This window comes from Phoca vitulina, unplaced genomic scaffold (assembly GCF_004348235.1).
Source record: "Phoca vitulina isolate PV1807 unplaced genomic scaffold, GSC_HSeal_1.0 scaffold26, whole genome shotgun sequence".
Lineage (NCBI taxonomy): Eukaryota > Metazoa > Chordata > Mammalia > Carnivora > Phocidae > Phoca > Phoca vitulina.
In genome coordinates this window covers 11639184-11661242 of record NW_022589729.1, presented here as the reverse complement: position 1 = coordinate 11661242, position 22059 = coordinate 11639184, and the positions used below count along the sequence as shown (strand labels likewise).

Genomic DNA, 22059 nt, shown 5'->3' with positions numbered 1-22059 from the left:
TAGTAATCATATCCAGAAATTTAATGTTTCGATGATGAAGAGAGTGCAAATCTTCCTGTGCCTGTGTTTTAAAAGCAATAAACTATTTTGTTGCCTAAAGGGCTTGGTGGGGTGGAGAGGGGAGTTGGAATCAAACTTTACATCTTGTCATACTAGATATAAGGTAATTTTTAAACAACTTTACTTGGATATAATGCACATACTGTACACCTCAAACATTGAAGTTATATAACTTTTTTAGTATATTCATTGAGTTGTGAAACTATCACCACAATTGATTTTAGAACATTTCTCTCTCTCCAAAAAGAAATCTTGCTTTTCCAGAAGTCACTCCCCAGTTCCTACCAAACCACCCTAGGAAATCACTAATCTACTCTCTCTCTGAATGATTTGCCTACTCTGGACATTTTAAATGAATGGGATCATAGAACATGTGGTCTTTTATGACTAGCTTTTTTTTACATATATGTATATGTGTTTATATATATATATGTTTATAATTTTTATATAATTCCTGATGAATTGACCCATTAGAAATACATCAACACTGTTTTATAATTATTGCTTTAGATGGTTTTCTCTTAAATCAGGTAGTAGAAGTGTTACAAAAGTACTTCTATACTGATTTATTTTTACCTACGTAGTTATCTTAATAATGTGGTTTCCAGTTACTGCTCAGTATCCTTTCATTTCAGCCTGAAGGACTCCCTTTAGTATTTCTTGTGGTGAAGGTCTGCTAGAAACAATATATATCAGATTTGTTGTTGTTGTTGTTGTTGTTGTTGTTTTAAATAGGTTTGCTAGATATAGAATTCTTGCTTTAATTCTTTTTCTTTGAAACCTTTGGATGACAATACTATATATTCCAGGCTCCATTATATCTGATGAGAAGTCAGCTGATAATATTGTTGAGTATGCCTGTATGAGTTATGTCCTGGAACAACATTGTTCCAAAGTCTGATACAATTAAATTTGAGCTTTTGGGGCTTTTGCCTCATTCTCTCTTGCTCCCTTGGCTGAGTGGTGGTGACTGCACAGACACCAGTGTGGGCTGCACCATCATGTCTGCTTGCTGGACAAAATGGCCACCACCACCGCTGAACCCGTTTCAACAATGACTACCAACACTTTAAGGAGCTCAGCAATGTTGTTTTCTCTGTGGTCTGCAGGTGTGTGAAGGATTCTCCATACAAGAATATGTTGCAAAAATCACCAATACCAAGAAGTTATCTGCCCAGGATCACCAGAAACTAGAATGTGACGTCTGAATATTCTGACTTTTGAAACATCATGCACCTTCATGACAGTGTTTCTGAAGAAAGGTTTCACAACCTCATGTTTGACCTTCTTATTGGCAAGGAGCTCTTTGAAGAGATTGTGGCTAGAAAGTACTACAGTGAAGTTGGTGCTAGCAACTATATACATCAAATTCTGGAAAGTATTAGCCACATCCACCAGCATGACATTGTCCACTAAGATCTGAAGTCTGAGAACCTTCTGCTGGCAAGTAGATGCAAGAGTGTCAACATGAATCTGGCTGATTTTGGTCTAGCCATGGAAGTATGAGAACAGCAGGCTTGGTTTAATTTTGATGGCACACCAGGTTATTTGTTCCCTGAGGCCTTGAGGAAAGATGAAGACCTGTGGCTATTTGGGCCTGTGTGTTCATCTTATATATCCTTCTGTTGGGATATCTTCCTTTCTTGGATGAAGATCAGCACAAGCTATATCAGCAGATCAAGGCTGGAGCCTATGGTTTCCCATCATGAGAGTGGGATACAGTGACTCCTAAAGCAAGAACATAGTTAACCAGAGGCCATAAACCCCACAAAATGCATCGCACCTCACCAGGCTCTCAAGTAGCCACTAGTCTGCAAAAATTCCCCAGTGACCTCCATGATGAATCATCAAAACAATATGAAGTGTTTGTTCAAGTTCAGTGTCTTGAGAAAACTGAAGGATGTCATGCTCAAGATGATGCTCTTCTCTAGGCGTTTTTCAGCTGCCAAAAGCATATTGAATAAGCCATCAGACAGTGGTGTCAAGGACCAGAAACCACCATGGTGTATACAGTTTACAGATGGTATGGAGAACTCCATAGAGAGATGCACCACCACCATGAAAGATGAGGATATCAAAGTGCACAAACAAGAGATCATTAAGATCACTGAACAATGGACTGAGGTTGTTAACAATGGGGTCCTTGAGGCCTACAGGAAGATTTGTGATTTAAGCCTTACTTTTTTTTTAGCCCCAGGCCTAGAATAACCTCACAGAGGGGATGGATTTCCCTCAACCAATCCTCTTACTTCGAGAATCTCCTACCTCAAAGCAACAAGCCCATTCACACCACCATCCTGGACCCACACATCTACATGATTCATGTATGCAGCTTGCATCTCCTACATCCACCTCACCTGGTATATTGATGGGCAGGGTCAACCTCTCACCAGCCAGTTGATGACCATGGTCTGGCAACGTTGGGATGGCAAATGGCTCAGTGTCCTCTATCACTGCTATAGTGAGCTCAGCCACAGAGGCATTAGGAGATGCCAGCCAGCCAGACGTCACTGAGCTTATGCAGCCAGTGGTTCTGGAGGACCTGAGGGACAGAGACAGTTCTGTTCATTTGAGGTCTAAAACAAATTACAGAGCAGCGGCAGTCAAGGCATGCCCTTACATACAGCACTGCCACCTGCCCTTTATGTCTGTGTCTGCTCTACTGAGATGTTTATCACAACTAAGTAAAAAAAAAAGAAAGAAAGAAAGAAAGAAAGAAAAAAGATTGTTTAAAAAAATGAAATTCATATTTTTACTTTTCTGAGGAATCTCCGCACTAATTTCCACAATGGCTGCACCAGTTTACCTTCCCACCAACAGTGCATGAGGGTTCCCTTTTGTCCACATCCTCACCAGCATTTGTTATTTCATGTCTTTCGATAATAGTCATTCTGAAAGATGTGAAGTGATATCTTACTAATGGTTTTGATGTGCGTTTCCCTGATAATGAGTGATGTTGAGCAGATTTTCCCTGATAATAAGTGCCTGTTGGCTGTCTGTATGTGTCCTTTGGAAAAATGTCTAGTCAGATCCTCTGTCCCATTTTTAAATCAGATTGTCTGGGGTATTTTTGTTGTTGTTGTTATTGAGTTGTATGAGTTCTTTATGTATTTTAGATAACAACCCCTTATCACATATGACTTACAAATATTTTCACCCATTCAGTACAACGTAGGGAATATAGTCAGGAATATTGTATTAATTTTGTATAGTGACAGATCATAACTTGTCATGGTAATTATTTTGTGATGTATACAAATGTCAAATCACTATCTTGTGCACTTGAAACAAAATTGTATGTCAGTTATGCCTCAATTTTAAAAAGAGAGAGAGAGAGAGAGAAAATCCAGACCAAAAAAAAAAAAAAAAATTAGTTTTTAAGGCCATCTGGGGGGGCTTGATCTGGCTCCAAGCAAACTCTTGGAGTTAAAATTCTGACTGGTTGAAGTTGGGATTGTTGCTCTCATGGAGCTACCAGCCTCCTCCTAATTGCTTACTACCGAAATTTCCATTGTTTTCAACAGTGCCCTTATGCTTAAACTTCCTCATGCTCTGTTACAAATACAGCCTGTTTCCTTGGGGAGAGTTCTTTGTTCTTACTGCCTTCCTCTCCTCCTGTGTAAATCTTGTGCACCAATCCTGTGGAGTTGAGATAAGGGTAGAGACAATGGCCGAATTCTCTTAGAATAAAACCTTTGCTTTACAAACAGGGCTCTGGGCAAGGGCAGTAGCCTGTGATCTCAGCATGCCCCTACTGGCAAAAAACCTCTATCCTATGAGTAATGGTTAAACAAGGATGTTAGGACCGCTGTACCTGGAATAGACCCCCTTTCTTATGAGTTGACGATAGATGGAAGAAGGGAACTTCAGATCTCTTATTGTCTATTATCTGGAATACAGCTCCTAAGACATAGAGCTGGAGAGAAAAAGAATTGCTGATGTCTTGCATGTCCTGGAGAGACTGAGGCCTAGGCTGTGACCAGAAGGAGAGAGAGAGAGCCCTGCAGTTTAGGCCACGCCCACCTGAGTAGGATTCCATCATACTGAGCCGGCTGGGTTTGAAGAGCATAGTGGCTCAATTTCCCATTCTCTTGAGAAAAGCCAAAAGGTAAATCTCAGTAAGTTCCAAGGACTGCTTTTTCTCACTTTTACCTATTTATGAGATTTGACATTAATCCTGGCTTATCCTCACCTGCCACGAGAAGAAGTAAAAATATTAAATTAATCACTTCATCAACTCCATGAGCCAAATAACACTTTACATACATTGCAAATTGTTATAAACCAAAACAAGCTTTTAAAGAATATTTATTTTATTAATGAGTTATTTTAAACTGTTTGAATTAGACATAGACCTGACAACTAAATTGAACTATTATTTTTATCTTTAAAAGCACTGTAAGCACTATAAAGAGAACCTCTCTCAGGGCTGGCAAAACTGGGGTAGAGATCAAGAAGAAGGTGGAATATAAGTCAGAATTTAGGGGACCCCAATAAGAGAAGAGAATCTTGAGTGAGTGAATTAATGAACATTTGTGTAAGTGAAAATCTTAAAATTAATAAAACATGCCAGATATTCTCAGTGACTAGAGGTGTTTTTTTTCTCCAAGATTTTATTTAAATTCAAGTTAGTTAACATATAGTATAGTGTTAGTTTCAGGAGTAGAATCTAGTGATTCATCACTTACATATAACACCCAGTGCTCATCAGAAGTACCCTCCTTAACACCCATCACCCATTTACCCCAACCCCTGCCCACCTCCCCTCCAGGAATCCTCAGTTTGTTCTCTATAGTTGAGTCCCTTATGGTTTGCCTCCTTGTCTGTTTTTATCTTATCTTATTTTTCTTTTCCTTCCCCTATGTTCATCTGTTTTGTTTCTTAAATTCCACATAGGAGTGAAACCATATGGTATTTGTCTTCTCTGACTGACTTATTTCACTTAGCATAATACACTCTAGCTCCACCCACATCATTGAAAATGGCCAGATTTCATTCTTTTTGATGGCTGAGTGATATTCCATTGTATACATATGACATATCTTCTTCATCTATTCATGAGCCAACGGACTTTTAGGCTCTTTCCATACCTTGGCTATTGCTGATAACTGACTTGAGGTTTTTTGGAAGCAACACTGAAAGATTGTTTTTGAAAGACAAGTTGAATTCAGAATGTGGAAAGTTTGGTCTCTCCTTTAGTAAGTAAAAAACTCAACATGTGTTGCTATTACTGTTGCTTTGTTCTTCTCAGGAGTAGAGGAACCTGATACATTAAGGAAATGTAAGTGAATATTATGAATTATCGATAAAAAAGACTTGGACAGAACCACAAGTTAGGGACTAGTTTCCATTATCTAAGGGTGACTTGATAAGGAGCTAAGCATGGGAAGTAGTTGTGGGAATGGAAAGAAAGGAGTCAGATGCGAAAAAAGTCATGAAGTCGGGACCAGCAGGCCTTCAGAAGGGAGCAAGAAGCATCAACTACAAACAATGCTTTGCAAAATAAGATAGGAAAAAAATAGAAAGTGTTTAATCATGGGGATTTTAGATCTATGCATATTATGCACAATAGGTAATACTCTGCACTACAAAAGATCTAAAATCTAAAGTAATAAGCAGAGAATGTGGTATATTATATCCAGATATAATAAAACTTCATAGCCTCAAGTGTGTGCTGTGAAATTTCCTTTATAAAACATTAATTATATGAATGTGTCACATTAAGCAGTTCTTGGAAAGAATTCTTATGTTCCACTCAGAAAGCTGGATTGATTTTTCTACTCATGAACAGTGCAAATTTAGTTAAAATATTGCTTCTTGAGGATTTTACTTTCATGTGTAAGGGATTATTTAATATTGGCTATCAATTCAGGTAACAATTATTTCCAATGGGCAATCTGTTCTTAAGATATATGGAACCGATTAGAAAATCCCTGTAGGTTGAATATTTAATTATAAACAGTCTAATTAACTTAATTTCTCCTAATACTATAGTCTTAAATTTTGCAGAAGTCAGAAAGATACACTATCCCATTCAAGACACATGATTTATCAAAATGGCTCAGTGTGGAAAAAAAAATATTAGAATTCTCCACATTCTGGAAGTTTATACATTTGGCAAAATATAATAGTTCTTGTGATTTATGACTTGAAATTTATTAATTTTCATTACTAGAACTAATTATGGCCATATCTACTTACTATTTCCCTCATTAAAAAGCTCCAGTGCACGTCATCAGTTAATTAATGACTCATTGCTCTCACTATCTTCTCTGCTGTGTTATATTAACTTCATGAGTAGTGAAGGGTTTAAGTATTTAGACAATTTTGATTACTACTATTTGTAAGGGAAAAGCAACCAAAATTGTAAAAAAGTGATCTGCATCACATGCAGATTTTCTCAAGCCTGAAGCTTACATTTTGGAAGTATTTTTTAAGGGAATAAAGTTTTCAATTTATTTAAAAGCATATAAATAAAAATCAGGAACTTGAAAGGGCCCACGTGAGTGAGAGGTCACAAAATGTATGCAACATGATAAATCTGCTTCTAAGGGATACAATTGTCACTATGATATTTAAAAGGTAAGATGAATCAATTTCAGTGAAAGGTTTTCTAATGTGGCATACTAAGAAAAGTAGATGAACTAAAGACATCTTGTTTATTGTCTTAATAAAGCCTATGGCTAGAAAGTGGTATATCTCTGCTCTTTAATTTTGTATTACCAAGTTAGCTTTCAGAATGTTTACCAAAAATTAAAACTTCTCTTCCTTAATATCTTGAGCATAATGTTGTAGCTAATAATACACCAATGGCATATCAATATATATTCTGGAAGGAAGAGAACAACCTTGACAAAACAAAAGCAGATATCAGCATTACTGGAGAACTATTTGCAACACTTGAATTTGGCAAAAAGCAAATATTAAAAACATATAAAGAATTCCTACAAAGCAACAAGAAAAAAGACACATACCAGTGGAAAAATGAAAAAAGTAACCAAAATATACCAGTAAATATTCAAATGATACCAACTTCATTAATCATCAGAGAAAGACAATCTGAACTATAATGTTATATGACTAGACCATCATCAGAATAAGGAAAATGCTCACTCACTCACTGCTGTGAGTAAGAATATGTACATCTTTTATACTATACTAAATCTCAATGAGCACCTACCCTATTACTCGTGATTCCATTCCTTGGTGTGTACTCAACAGAAATACAAATATCTGCTCTCCAAATTACATGTGCTAGAATGTCATAGTAGTGTTATTCATAGTACAGCAAAACTCTAAAATTCTAATGTCTATCATCATTAGAAAGATAAGTAAATTATGGAATACTTGTGTAAACAAATATTATACAGAGAAAAATAAATCAGGTAATACTTATACAACATGGATTATGCTCACAAATATAACATTAAGGGAAAGGAACCAGACAGAAAAGAATACATACTGAATGATGACATTTCTTTTTTTTTTTCTTCCAAATTTTTGTTTAAATTCTAGTTAGTTAACATACAGTGCAATATTGGTTTCAGGAGTACAATTCAGTGATTCATCACTTACATACAACACTCAGTGCTCATCATGACAAGTGCCCTTCTTAAAACCCATCACCATTTAGCCCATCCCCCACCCACCCACCCCCCCATCAACCCTCAGATTGTTCTCTATCATTAAGAGTCTTTTATGGTTTGCCTCCCCTTTCTCTTTCTCTTTTTTTCCCTTTCCACACATTCATCTGTTTTGTTTCCTAAATTCCACATGTGAATGAAATCATACGGTATTTGTCTTTTCTGACTGACTTATTTTGCTTAGCATAATACACTCTAGCTCCATCCACATCGTTGCAAATGGAAAATTTCATTCTTTTTATGGCTGAGTAATATTCCACTGTGTGTGTGTGTGTGTGTGTATATATATATATATATACCACATCTTTATCCATTCATCAGTCAATGTACACTGGACTCCAATGTACACTGGACTCCAATGTACACTGGACTCAATAGTTTGGCTATTGTTTTTAATGCTGCTATAAACATTATGGTGCATGTACCCCTTTAAATCCATATTTTTGTATCCTTTGGGTAAATACCTAGTAATGCAATTGCTGGGTCATAGGGTAGTTCTATTTTTAACTTTTTGAGGAATCTCCATACTGTTTTTCAGAGTGGCTGCATTTCAAAAGCCAGCAAAACTATTCTTTAGAAATTAAAATTGTGTTTCCCTTTATAGAAGAGGGAGGTAGCATGAGAAGTCTTCTGAAGTGCAGGAAAGTCCCTTACCTGATCTCTTAGTTATCACAAAGTTACCTTTTTGGTCATTTATTTATGCTTTTATTCACTTTTTTTCAATGTATGCTAAGCTAAACAATAGAATTTTTTAAAAAAAATCCTTAGGAAGGAGAGGAAGGAAAGAAAAGATTCAGAAATTGTAACCTTTAGTTTTTTTGCTTTTTTTTTTTCCATTTGATCATGAAAGACTAAAAGGATGTTTGCACTATAACAACGGGACATTTAGAAAGATTATTATTTTATGGTCATGTTCAAATCAGTGTGTATAAAATATGAAGCTTACTACTGTATAAATGGATATTTCAAAGAACTTACTTGAACTCAGAAATTCCTTAGAATGGAAATAATTTATAAGTGTCAACTATTGTGTGTGGATTTGTTTTGTTTTGGCTCATCATCCACAAAAGTCGTCAGAGTGTTTGAAATGGAGCTGCAATATCGGCATTTAAACTACACACGTTTCACTTTCTTTGTATCTGTGAAAAAGAAGAGATTTTTGAAAGAGAAAATGAAGAAAGAGCTTTAAAACATGAGTTTCTCTGGAAGAAAAGTGGCCTAAGCAACAATTTAGTCTAAAGTTATTGTTTCTTTCTTATGATCCTAAGAAAAACATAAAAGCAGGCCATAGTATGTTAACAAATCCTAGAAAATGGCCTTATAATTTGGGTTTATCTTTTGTTTGAACTAGCTAATCTTATAAATGGTGTTCAAAATGTGGATGCTTGATGCATTAGAAGTAGTTTAAAAAAGCAGAAATATGCATGAGAGTCATCTTGAGTTTTTTTAAGGTTAAATTTTATTGACAAAAATATTTATCATCTTAAAAATGTGACAGTGAATCTTACAGTAAAATTATAATAAAATAATAGGATAATATATAGCTTTCTATTTAAAGATTGGCTAAATATTGTGGTCTCCATATGCCTAGGAATAAAAAAGATTATTAAAAAATTAAATACATTACATATTGTTTTCTGATTAGACAACCATACTGTCCTAATTCACAGTATGACAATAGTAAAACCATATTCCTAAGAAAATACTATAAGGAATAAAGAATAATAATTAACTGAAATATCTGTTTCACTAAAATTTCTTGCTGATTGAGGGCGCCTGGGTGGCTCAGTTGGTTAAGCGACTGCCTTCGGCTCAGGTCATGATCCTGGAGTCCTGGGATCGAGTCCCTCAGCAGGGAGTCTGCTTCTCCCTCTGACCCTCCTCCCTCTCATGCTCTCTGTCTCTCATTCTCTCTCTCGCAAATAAATAAAATCTTAAATAAATAAATAAATAAATAAATAAATAAAATTTCTTGCTGATCGAAATTTAACTTGAAGAATTAGTGGATTACTAGAAAATATGATGATGATAAGGGAAAAATTAGTTTAGTAGATAATTAAAATAATATAGAAATAATACTTGACCAAGTGTAGAAAAAAATGCCTTGTGTATTTTTTAATGCTTTAGTATAATAAATGAACTTTTGTGAAAAACTAAAAGGTATAAAGAAAACAAAAATGTATATGAATAAGAAACAGTTGAATATTTCTTACCCACACACATACACACATAGAACATATTGGCCACTTCCATCAGTAGGGATTCAGAGCTTTGTGTTGTCATGAAGCTGCTGGTAGACCTGAAATGCCCATTTTCATGATCAACACCATTCAAACCCCAGGGAAAATCTTCACATCACTTGCCTTATAATCTTGATATGGAAGACAGACAGCATGGTCCAAATATCCAGTCTTCTGGGGTTTTGCTGCAGCTGATGATGGAGAACACTGCTTCCTAAAGTGGAGAGGATTTGATCATCAAAAGCACTAAGATTAAAGAAAAGAAAAAGGAAAAAAGAATTGAATTGTCATATCCTTTCATTGGAATCAACGAACAACTTGAATATATTGTCTCTGCGTGATGCCAAATGTCAAAGTTCTATGCCTATTTATCCTTCAGTCAATGGTTATTGGAATACTCACAACTTAGTGTGGTAACTAATTGCCCATAGCAGCAAGGAAATATTTCAATATTAACTATACATTATTACTCTCAAATTTGGATATAAATATCTATACATAATTAGTAAAGCATGATATGAATTATTCAGATTAGAAACTAGATTTCCAAATAATTTTAATATGATGTTCAAATATTATACAACTCAGGTATATTTAAATAAGTTTGATACATATTAGTTATAATTTGTATTTTACCTATCAATTTTAATGCATAATTAGAATACATTTGGAGAAAAATATTTTTGTAAACATGTTTGAAGTATATAGTTAAGGTTTTGACTTTTTAGCATTAACTTTAAATTATATTTTTTCATGAAAATATTTTTATATTTTGTATACTTAGAATTACATTACAATTTAAATTTCTATATCAATACTATCAACAGATTGTATAGAACTACAATTAGAACAACATAACTAATGGATTTTCTGACATATAGGAAAAATAAATTTTATGGAATAAATAACAAGTATTTATGTATTGTGTATACTCTTAATTTATTATTAGTACAAACATTGCTTGTATATAAATGGACCACCCAGAAGTATGCAATATTAGTTTTATTCATTTGATATTTTGCAGACTTCCTGTTTCCCAAAACCATAGCTTTAATCATATTTGTCCATTTTGCTGGAATATTTGTCCATTTTGCTGGAATATTTGTCATAATATTAGCTTTACTTATAACTTTAAATTTCTTAGACATATGATATGTTAGTCCCATTTGTATTCTTGCAGCAACCCAACAAATGTTAGAGGTGTAACTTATTAGTGGTTCTGCAAGAAGTTAATGGATGTCTGTTGATCTGTGATTCTACATGGAAATAAACAATCTTCACAGTTACAGGGGAGATGGATGGATAGAGAGATACAAATAAATGAAAGCAAAAGAAGTTTTAGTACTGAAGAATGGAAATGAAGAAAAGGACAGAAAAGGAATAGATGAAGCAAAATAAGAGGCTAAGTTACTACCTCTATGTAGATTCCGTCTGGAGTTTTCAAAGAATACAGCAGTGTGATTTTAAGTACTTATTGAACATTTACTACAAGATAAAGATAGGTGCTCAAAGCCACATTCTTTTCTAAAAGATAGGGTTAGAATTCAAACCATAGTTTCTATGGTTTCAAACCGTACTTTTGCCACTGTATTCCATTTTATGACTCAAGTGATTATTGTTAGAGAAAAAATAGTTTAGCTATAGTGTATTTCTCAGTTACCTATATTAAAAATTTTGTGTTTTCTAAAGGCATAAAGACAATGTTTTTTATATATGAACGAATGCCTTTATTTTTGGAATCCAAGTCAGTCAGATTAAAACATAATTCTATAGTACCCATCAGAGTTAGCTAACTACTATATTTAGTAACATAGTATAAGTAGTTGTAGAAATAATCTAGATGCAGGATTTATTTTTTTTATTTTAATAAAAGAGAGAAAAGAACAGAAATCACCCTTGATAGATATTAGGTAACCCAAATCTATATTCACACCTTTGCAAATACGTTGGCATTGTGACCATTTGCAAATATAAACTCATCAGTATTCACATAGAATGATTTTTATTGTAAATATCTACAAAGATTATATGAAAATTATTGATTTCTTTCACCTTTTGGGTCAATAAAAATAACAGTATGACAGTAATATTATAGATCTAGATATATTTCTTTTTTAGAGAGCACTAACATAAAGATACTGTTTTTATTTGCTCCTGATGAAATTCTAAATATCAGGGTGTATTTCCAGACTATTGTGAAGTAAAACACATTCATGCCCTTCACCTCTTACCTCTTAGAAAGATTATTTTATCAGTCTCTTAGAGAAGACTTTCACCTCTTCTACTCAGTCACACTTTATTGTTCTTGATAACCTAAGTCCGCTTTTAGAAGACAGAAGTCAATGCTTTGTAAACTGTAAAATATAAATAAATAAACAGAATAACATAAAGCATTATGTCTCTACATGAACTTTAACTGGGTTCAAGAGACTTCAATAAAATTCATATTTGCAAATATATTTTTCAATTTTGGGTTTGCAATCTCCAAAGCGTCCTAGGTGAAATCTGAAACAGGCCCCTGTATTCAGAGGGCCAGAGAAAAACTGAAGAAAGAGGTAAGCTACTTCAGATTGGTAGGTGGCAGACTTGTTTATTTGTTCATTTGTTTGTTTTGGGTGGCAGGTTTAATAAGCAAAGGAACTTACATATGAGGCTTACCTTTGGCGGCTGCAAGATGAATAGATCTCAACAACCACCCACCAGAATGGGTCTCAGTCACATATTCAGTACAGATGGTCTCAACAACACCTTACTCTCTCAAGGTTACATCCTTGAAAATGACTCCCACTGTGGAAACAGTGGGCAGAGTGTGCATTCCAAGGACAAGGAAGGGTGTCCCAATCCAGATCGCCAGTCAACCAGTGGTTACATACACTCAATTACATCCTCCAACACAATCCAGTATGCAAACTTTTTATTTGGTATGCTTTTCCAAAGAAAAAATGCTCTTTAGAAAAAATAAATATCTATAGAAATCTCATTGATTTCTTGAGAATAAATATCCACATGATTAATATTTGTAGGACAATTCTGAAAATTTTTATCATTTATATTACTTTGAACTATACCTGATTAAAAATAATATTTCCAAGGGTGATACTTATGATATGTTTTTAAGAATAGTTTAACTTGTACATAAATAGATTTATAAATTTTTAGGATCAAATGAAAATCTAAATCTCTAAATTAAAATCTCATATTTTTTACAATGTAGACTAAGTATCATATAATATGACCATGATATACCTATTGTTTCCTATTCCATTTAATTTACTGAATCAACTGTTCCAAATACTATTTCAGAGTGTGTTATCACTCAGAAAACACATTCACAGGGATTATTCACAAGATCTCTGTGGAATATTATGTTTCTCATAATAATGATGACAAAATTAAGATTAAAACAGGTTAAAAGACTTATAATAGTTAAAAAGTGACATTAGACTATAACAATATTTATAGTATGAGTATCTCTCACATGATGTTGTTTTGATAATAAATAAAGATTGAACATTATTATTATTACGCTTTTACATATATCTATACTAATCCTTAACACCACTTGATGCAAAGTCAGTATTACCTTTCCTATAGGGAAATTTAAAATTAGGAAATGTAATTAATTTGGCCAAGGTATTACAATTAAATTTTTATCCCATTAAATTCAAATACAGCTTTCACTTTATTATATTTCTCTCAAATAACTCATATCAAAACTGGCATGTTGTAGTTATCTAATAAATACCTGTTTCTTTGTCTTTTTGAGTTTTTCTCCATATAGCAGTCATTTATCTTTGTATAGAATATTGCTTATATCAATCTTTAAAGTGGTATTTACAGGTACAGAGAGTAGGTAAGATTTATGTAAGTACCAGGGAGGCCTCATGACTCCCAGAAATTTCCCCATATATTTCTACTAATGTACTTTATTTTTTTTTTGTTAGTGAAGGTTTTCTTCTCTTAAAGGAGACTTTTAAGATATCACTCTGCAATTTTAAGTAATATTAGCTAATGTCCTACTTTTGAATTAATAATTTTCTGTTCCCTGAGAGCAGTATCTTAGAAGGTGACATTGGATGGATAACTACCTGTGTTAATACAATAGAAATTGTCGATTTTTTTTCCCTAGAGATTGTAGATCTTTGAAATGCAGAGCTATATAATTAGAACTCTGAAGTCCAGAGAAAGGATACTGTTCATTGAAAGATTAGGGCAGTTCTCACCATTAGGATAAAGTCACTCTGTTGTTATATAATTCAGAAACATATTTGAAATTAGAAAGATAATCTGTGCACTGTCCTCAACTATTGTCATATAAATGCTAAATAGTTATCATCTGGCCAGTTCATACTAAAGGCCGACGAACACAAGACTAAATCTCTAAAGCAATTTGAAAAATTAAATAATTTGTATATTTCAAAATACCTAAACATTCACTACCATGTACAAAAAATCCCCTTAAATTTCTTGAGTGTTTATTATCTAGATCAAGGCTTTTTGCTAAATATTTATTTGTAAAATAAATATTGGATCAATTGTATGTTGAACATCAAGTAATCCCACATTTTAAAATTTCTTGTCAGTAAAAACAGTGAAGAGCTTAATGAAACTATGTACCAGAGGAACAAAAATGTAAGGATTTACTTATTTATTTTAGAAAAAGAGAGAAAACATGAGCCAGAGGGGCAGGAGAGGGAGAGAGAATCTCAAGCAGACTCTGAAGTGAGCATGGGGCTGACATGGGGCTCACTCTCATGACCCTGAGATCATGACCTGAGCTGAAACCAAGATGCTTTACCAACTATGTCACCCATGTGCCCTTCCACCAGAGAAACTTTTGATGAACTGTCTAAAATTAGCAAAGTCAATTATTCAATGTTTCCACAGATTGGACAAATGGCTTATAATAAATTGAGAGCAGTCATTCCAGAAAGTCTAGGGAAATTTTTAAGAACACTGGAAGGCCAGGAACTTCAAGCTGGGGCTACAACTTTCTCCTGTGAAGAACTATTCCAGGGCCTGGACAACTGAGTATCAACTCTCAACTACCGCAGCATTCTGGGACAAAAGAGCTCTTCTGGGTGGATTTTGCATCTATTGAACATCAATAGATCCTTTCTCCCAGGCTCCATGGTGTGGAAGACTTACATAGAGGAGAATGAGATGTGGAAGCTGGATAGCAACACAAGGTTTACCTACTTTCCATGTATATATACTCACAGCTCCTTCTCCATAGGGGAGATCTGGGTGGGGAGGGAGGACACAGTGAAGGACAAATTCTCTATCCCTAGCATTCTTAGCTCCTGCTCCATAGAGAAGAGGTCTGTCCTGTCCAGGGAGGGCCAGGGCAAGGCTCAAAAATTAGCAACCCCTGGCCCTGAGGGGTCTAAATGTATTTGGATCACATTGTGGAACAATTAATAATTCAGAGACTTGATAAAAGTAGTGAAGCAATCAGCTAGTTATAAGTGGAGACTAACAACTTGGTGTGATACCAATAAAGGCATATCAGTTAGAGGTTAATGAGAAGATCAGGGAAAGATAAAGTTGAAGAAGACTGTGTTAAAAAACAAACAAATAAATAACAACATACCCACAAACTTCCTGAAATATGAAAGTAGTCTCTAGGCCACACACACACACAATAAATGGTGAAAAACTTACCGACACAGGGGGCTTAAACACAACCTCTTATTTATCAGAAGCTTACTGCTAAACTGTGCTGACACAGGGGCAACCTCTAGGAAACTAGGCAGAAAGGTAAAAACCCAAAAAAATCTGAATAGGGACATGGAAGGCTGCATAATATGGGGTAAATAGACCTCACAAAATTAGTTGATACAGTAATCAAAACAACATAATATTGATGAAAAAAATAGATCAAGTAGTCTTTGATGGTCCATAGAAGACAAAGACTTGAAAACAGCTATTATAAATATATGTTCAAAGAACTAAAGGAAATCATGTTTAAAGGATCAATGGATGATAAACTCAAAGTGCCAAGAGAAAAAAAATGTCAATGTTGAACCTTAAATCCAATAAAATGACCTTTCAAAAATTAAGCTGAAATAAAGACAATTTTAGGTAAAATTTATTGCTGGAAGAAACACTAAAGGAATTTCTTTAGGTTGAATGTAAGTGACAAAGTAATCAGAATACACACAAAGCAGAGAACAAACAGATAAGAAAATCCTAATGAAGGTGATTATAAGAGACAGTATAGTTATATACTTCTCTTTTATTCTCTTTGTTGATTTAATAGATACTGCATAAAGCAATAGTGGTAAAATCGTATTGTTGGGCTTGTAACTTATGACAACAGATGGTAACTCAAATCCACGTATACACAAAATAAAGAAGAAAAGAAATGATAAATAAGTTTACATAAAACACTCTAAAACATATTTTGCTTTCCTTTTTTCTTGCTGTTTCATTATGATATGTAAGTTTATATAAACTCATATTTACATTAATATATTAGGCTTTTAACAGATATAATATTTATAACAATAATAACATAAAAGAAGGGAAGAATGGAGCTACATGGGAGTAAAGTTTCTATAACTTACAAGACTTAAGTGAGTATATATTTAAAATAGACTCTGATCAGTTAAAATGTATATGAGTCCTAGAGCACTCACAAAGAAATTGTGTGCACATGCCCACGCACACACACACAAATACAATTACGAAATTAATTAGCTAGACTGACCAAGAAATGATAGAAAACTCAATTTACTATAATTAGTAATGTATCTTGAGAAATCGCCTACCAACTTTACAGAAATAAAATAAATCATAATGAATACAACTCTTGCCAAAATAGATTATTTTGATAAATGAACAAAATCCTAAAAAGACAAAACAAAACACTGCAAATAGATAAGAGATAAAGAGAAAATCTAACTATACCTATAAGAAGTAAAGACATTGAATTAGTAGTTAAACGTTTCTCATTAAATAAAAGCCAAGGATAATATATCTTCTCTTGTGAATTTTGCCAAACATTTTAAAAAGAATGTGTATGAATCATCTCTAAAGTCTTACAAATGTGGAGGGTATGGAATACTGGAACTCTTCTGAAATCGTTTTTTTGAGGGTAGTATTAGCCTGATTCCAAAGAAGAAAAGCATAAGAAAAGAGCACTATCTCTTGTGGATAAAGATGCAAAAGCCTTAACAAAATACTAGCAAACAGAATACAATAACATTTAAATGGTTAATACACTGGAAAAAAAATAGGATTTACCCCAGGATTGTAAGATTAGTTTATGGCTTGAAAACTAATGAATTTAATACACCATATTAGTAGAATAAGGACAAAAACTACGTGATCATCTATACATGCAATAAAAGCATTTGAGTTAAAACTAAAATTTTTTTCATTTAAAAACACTATAAAATGTAGGGAGATAAGGAAACTAACTCAAACTAACACAAGGCATCTATGAAAAACCTTTAGGAAACATATTAATCGTCAAAGACAGAATGATTTTCCCCCTGAGATCAAGAACAAGGCGAGAATGTCCACTTTCACCACTACTTATAAACATTGTACTGGTGGTTCAAGCTAGGGCAACATGGAAAGAAAAAGAAATAACTACTGAAATTGGAAAAGAAGAAGCAAAACTATCTCTATTTACAAACAATATGATTTTATATATATATAGAAAATCTTATATATAGAAATATATAGAGAAAATCTACTAAAAATCTCATAAACCAATGAAATATTTAAACAAAAATCAAGATCAACATACACACATCTATTGCAATTCCATGCTCTACAAATGAACAATCTGAAAAGGAAATTAAGAAAACAATTTAATTTATAATAGGAAGAAAAAGAACATTTATTTATTTTTAAAGATATTATTTATTTGAGAGAGAGAACACAAGAGTGGGGGTGTGGGGTGGGGGGAGGGGCAGAGGGAGAGGGAGAAGCAGACTCTTTGCTGAAAGAGGAGCCAGAAATGGGGCTCTATCCCGGGACCCTGAGATCATGACCTGAGCCGAAGGCAGACACCTAACTGACTGAGCCACCAGGTGCCCCTAAGCAGATATTTTTATACTTGCTTTATTTTAAGAAATGTTATTTTCTGATTTCTAAAAGTATAAATATGAACCGTAAAGATACCATTCACTACTTTTTTGTTTGTTTGTTTTAATTGGTAAGGCAAAGTACAGTTTTAAATGTTCTATACTATGACTAGAAAATGCATTAATATATTAAAATAATATTTATTCCACCTACAATAGGACTTTACCTTTTATGTCTTGTAGGGACAAAAATAAAATAAGCTATTGTGGCTTTAGAATAAAATAGTGTATCAACATAAGGAGGTTCTAATTTCAAGATCTAGATTTTCCACTCAAATGCTAATATGCTTGTGTGATAGGCAAATTTGTCTTTCCATGACCCTTATCACCTGTTCTTATGCCTGTTCTATGTAAGCTTACATGACTTACATGAAAATAAACTCAAAATGGATGAAAGACCTAAATGTGAAACAGGAATCCATCAAAATCCCAGAGGAGAACACAGGCAGCAACCTCTTTGACCTCAGCCATAACAACTTCTTACTAGACACATCACCAGAGGCAAGGGAAACAAAGCAAAAATAAACTATTGGGACTTTGTCAAGATAAAAAGCTTCTGCACAGCAAAGGAAATAGTCAACAAAACTAAAAGGCAGCCTATGGAATGGGAGAAGATACTTGCAAACGACATATCAGATAAAGAGTTAGTATCCAAAATCTATAAAGAGTTTATCAAACTCAACACCCAGAAAGCAAATAATCCAGTTAAGAATTGGCCAGAAGATGTGAATAGACACTTTTCCAAAGAAGACATTCAGTTAGCTAACAGACACATGAGAAGATGCTTAACATCATTCATCATCAGGGAAATACAAATTAAAGCCACGATGAGATACCACCTCACACCTGTTAGGATGGCTAAAATTAACAACATAAGAAACAATAGGTGTTAGTGAGGATGCAGAGAAAGGGAAACCTTCTTGCACTGTTGGTGGGAATGCAAACTCATAGCCACTCTGGAGAACAGTCCGGAGGTTCCTCAGAGAGTTAAAAATAGAACTACCCTACGACCCAGCAATTGCACTACTAGATATTTACCCAAAGGATACAAAAATACAGATTCGAAGGGGTACATGCACCCCAATGTTTAAAGCAGCATTATCAACAATAGCCAAACTATCGAGAGAGCCCAAATGTTCATTGACCGATGACTGGATAAAGAAGATGTGGTTCAAAAAAAAAAAAAAAAAGATGTGGTAATATATAATGGAATATTACTCAGCCATAAAAAAGAATGAAACTTTGCCATTTGCAATGACATGGATGGAACTAGAAAGCTAAGTGAAAGAAGTCAATCAGAGAAAGACAAATACCATGTGATCTCACTCATATGTGGAATTTAAGAAGGAAAACAGATGAACACATGGGAAGGAGGGGAAAAGAGAGGGGGAAATAAACCATAAGAGACTCTAACAGTAGAGAACAAACTAGGAGTTGATTGAGGGAGGTGGGTGGGGGGGGGATGGAATAGATAGGTGAAGGCTATTAAGGAGGGCGCTTTTTGTGATGAGCACTGGATGTCGTATATAAGTGATGAATCATTGAATTCTGCTCCAGAAACCAATATTGCACTATACGTTAACTAAGTAAAATTTACATAAAATTAAAAAATATTCTGACTTTAAACTTAATGTTTTCTATTTATAAATTTCACACAATTGGAATAATATAATTAATATTCTTTGAGTCTAGTTTTTTGATCAATATTATGTTTGTAAGATTCAATCATATTTTATGTTGTATATAGTTCATGTGTTCTCCTTGCAACATATTCATTTATATACATATAATACAATATTAATTTTATAGTTGGTGGATATTGAGTTATTTTAAGGTTTAGGCTTTTATGTAAAATGAAACTATTTTACATAATTTTTACTATACATACACATGTTAAACACCGATAGTATTAAGTGTCCTGTTTTAACAAGTCTACCGGCTATGCATTCATGCCTTTAATTGACAAATAAAGCACTGGATTGTAATTGTTAATCTGTACCCTACAAAGCACTGTGAAATTCTTCTAGCTAGACACTCATTTTGTACAACTTTCTGCTACCCCTGCCTAGCATAGTAATTGGTATTTATCATTGCTATATGCCAGAAATGAAAAATGGGGCTAGGCTTTCAAAGGTGGACTAGACATTGAAAAAGATATTCTGACTCACATATAATCAATTCCAATTTGTACATGCATTATATTTGTCATGATTAAAAACAGAGTAAATTATAGAATTGAATCTGTAGGGATTCATAATCTGGTGGCAATGTAAATATATCCAAGTATCGTTCTATATTACAAGTAATTAATGCCCTGCATTGCCTTTTGGCCTCAAAGACCGTTTATTCTGCTATCTCTAGCACCAGTCACTGTCATTGAACCCATAGTATTTGCATTTTTAGATCTTTGTATCTTTTCAGCTAAAAGGGTAGCTGGCTGACTCTTCAAGTCCAGGAAATTGGAAGTCTGTGTTTGACTAGGCATGGAGGCAGTAAACAAAGTATGGAGAATGGAACTTATCTTGGCTATTTAGCCGAACACCTGGTACTCTTAATTAGTCAGGCAACATTATTTCAGAAGCCACTATATCAACAGAAAGCATGAAAGGAAATTGAAACATTGGAAGAGAACCTAGGAGGAGAAAAATGAACCAAATGGAAATGGAATAAATATGAATAAGGGCAAAAGGATCACAGATATGAAAAGAATAGACCCCAATGAAGTGGGAAAAAAGATAATAGTTAAGAAAAATAAATTTATTTGAAGTGTAATAAAATACATAAATATAAAAGTGTATTATGATGGTTGGTTTAATGAAGAGACTAAATATGCAGCCAGTTAGATTGATTACTTTAAAATATCACAGTCATAAATATTAGAGCATATCTTGATTGAACAATTTCGATAATTATAAAAATATATCTTAGGTTTTGCTATTATTTAATTTGACTGAAATTTTAGTGAGTGAAAAATATGTAGTCTTTTTTTCAAAGCTTCACTGATTAACAATTGGCATATAATAAAATATACATACTTGACATGTATAATTTGATAAAGTTTGACATATATATTAAACCATGAAATCATTACCAAAATCAAAACAGTGTAAAAAGATGTAGATATTTTGACATTTATTTTATTTTTATTTTTATTTTTTTTAAAGATTTTATTTATTTATTTGAGAGAGAGAGAATGAGAGAGAGAGAACACATGAGAGGGGATAGGGTCAGAGGACGAAGCAGACTCCCTGCCGAGCAGGGAGCCCGATGCGGGACTCGATCCAGGGACTCCAGGATCATGACCTGAGCCGAAGGCAGTCGCTTAACCAACTGAGCCACCCAGGCGCCCCGACATTTATTTTTAATGTACATTTTTTTGGGGGGGGTTGTGTTTGTTTTTTTAACCAAATATTTGCTATTTCATTTTGTATTGCCCTTAGAGGAAAATGTAATATGAAGAATCATGATAAAGTAATGTAGTGTAACAGCAAACCACTATCCTCTAGAAGAAACATTATTAATAAAAATGCTGTTGACGCATTTTGTGGAAACATAATTTATAAGTGCATATAATATACTAATTTTAAAAACCAGTGCTTTATAATATCCATGGACATGGACAAAATGAATGCAGTCTTCATGGTTAATCATCTTTAACTAATAGTCTATGTAGCTAGAGAAGTCCCTTTTATTTTGAACCTAACTTCCTTCACAGAAAATGAAAGAAGTGAAAACAGGTTATTACATGAGAGTAACCTTCCACATCTTTGGGAAAAAAATGTTATAAAATTAAATCTCCATAATATATACAGTCTTGTATCTGGCTTAAGGACACTTATTCCATCATGTAAGAGTAAATTTGAAAACAATAGAGAAAATTCTATTTCCCAAATACTTCACCTCTGCCTTCGCTGATGCCATTTGTTCCACACTGAGTGCCTTCAGACCTTATTGCTCTTTGTTTTTAAGATTCTAACTATCCTTCAAAACATTACAACTACATCATCTTTAAAAAGT

General features: G+C 33.8%; 1 pseudogene; it reads left to right on the top strand.

Annotated features, from left to right (window-relative positions):
* The first annotated feature begins 1081 nt into the window (after positions 1 to 1081).
* The window catches only part of LOC116643355, a 50919-nt pseudogene continuing 29941 nt past the window's right edge, over positions 1082 to 22059 (top strand).